Here is a 1797-nt window from a genome sequence, read left to right as displayed (position 1 = left end):
TTCTGTAAGGCATGATGTTGATACTAGCCCCTAAATCAGCTAATGCATTATTAACATCTAAACTACCAATTAAGCAAGGAATTGTAAAACTCCCTAGATCTTTTAAGTTTTTTTGGTAGCTTATTTTGCAGAATAGCTGAGCACACTACTTTTAGCTCCACATGCGACGCCTCGTCCAACTTTCGCTTATTTGCTAAAAGCTCTTTTAAAAATTTCATTGCGTTTGGCATCTGCGATAGAGCTTCAATAAACGGTAAGTTAATGTGTAATTTTTTTAAGAGTTTAAGGAATTTACCAAATTGTTCATCTGAGCGGTCTTTCCTTGTTGTGTTGGGGTATGGCACACGAGGTTTATATTCGACATTCACTGATTTGTTTTTATTATAACCTACCTCACATTGACCTTTGCTTACCACAGTTTCTTGCCTCGGTCCTAGTTCAGGCTCAACGACTCCTTCGTCATCTTGAATATTAATTGCATTGAGTTGTTCCCTTGGGTTGGGTTCAGAATTACATGGCAAGCTACCTTGTGGTCGTTCGAAGATTAGTTTGGAAAGCTGGCCTATCTGAGTTTCGAGCCCTTGGATCGATGCTTGTTGATTTTTAAGTGCTGTCTCGGTGATTTAAAAATGGGTTTCTGACACCGATATAAACTTTGAGAGCATCTCTTCAAGGTCTGGCTTCTTTTCCTGTTGATAGGGTGGTTGTTGAAAACCCAGAGGATGTTGTGGTCTTTGATTTCCTTGACCGCCCTACTAGAAATTGGGGTGGTTCCTCCAACTTGCATTGTAAGTGTTACTATATAGGTTATTTTGGGATCGAGAGTTATTGTTACCCATATATTGGACTTGTTCCTCCTCGATGCTAGGGTTGAAGGGTTGATACTCTGTGCATGCTCCTCCTCCATTTGTCTCGCACCTCATTACTGGATGTACCTGAGTAGAACCAAGTAAACCATCAATCTTTTTATTTAGAAGTTCTACCTTGTTTGACAGCATAGTAACCGAATCGACGTTATAAACTCCTGCTGTTTTAGTTGGCTTAGTCCTCATGACTTGCCACTGATAGTTATTCAATAACATCTCCTCTATAAACTCATAGGCATCTTCAGGTGTTTTATTATTGATGGTTCCACCAGCTGCTGCTTCAACCATTTGTCAAGTCGAAGGGTTCAGGCTATTATGGAACGTTTGAACCTGTAGCCAAAGCGGTAACCCATGGTGAGGGCACCTTCTTAGTAAGTCTTTGTATCTCTCCCATGCACCGTAAAGAGTTTTTAAGTCCATCTGCACAAACGAAGAGATATCATTATGTAATTTAGCCATTTTAGCTGGCGGAAAATATTTTAATAGAAATTTTTTGGTCATTTGTTCCCAAGTAGTGATTAACCCTTTTGGTAATGAGTTCAACCACTGTTTAGCTTTGTTTCTTAATGAAAAGGGAATAACCGAAGACGAATGGCATCATCAAAAACACCATTAATTTTAAATGTATCGCATAGTTCTAAGAAGTTTGCTAAGTGAGCATTGGGATCCTCTTCCTGCAAACCATCAAACTGAACAAATTACTGTATCATTTGAATAGTGTTAAGTTTTAGTTCAAAAGTATTTACAGCTATAGCAGTTCTAACTATGCTCGATTCAGTTCCTGTTAAAGAAAGTTTAGCATAATCATACATAGTATGTGGAGCAGGATTTTGATTAACCGCAATTGCAGGAGGTAGCTGATTGTCTTGGTTTTTAGCCATCTCTTTGGTTGGGGGTTGAGTATCATCCTCTTGCTCGTTCTCTGTGTATC

At 39.0% G+C, this 1797-nt stretch overlaps 1 non-coding gene across 1 annotated transcript; it reads left to right on the top strand.

Moving 5' to 3' along the window:
- The first annotated feature begins 1212 nt into the window (after positions 1-1212).
- LOC121211552 (small nucleolar RNA R71) lies at positions 1213-1318 on the top strand. The gene has a single exon (XR_005906776.1). It is a non-coding gene; the product is annotated as a small nucleolar RNA R71 (small nucleolar RNA).
- Positions 1319-1797: the final 479 nt, after the last annotated feature.

Source organism: Gossypium hirsutum, chromosome A12 (assembly GCF_007990345.1).
Source record: "Gossypium hirsutum isolate 1008001.06 chromosome A12, Gossypium_hirsutum_v2.1, whole genome shotgun sequence".
NCBI lineage: Eukaryota > Viridiplantae > Streptophyta > Magnoliopsida > Malvales > Malvaceae > Gossypium > Gossypium hirsutum.
This window is presented reverse-complemented; position numbering and strand designations above follow the sequence as displayed.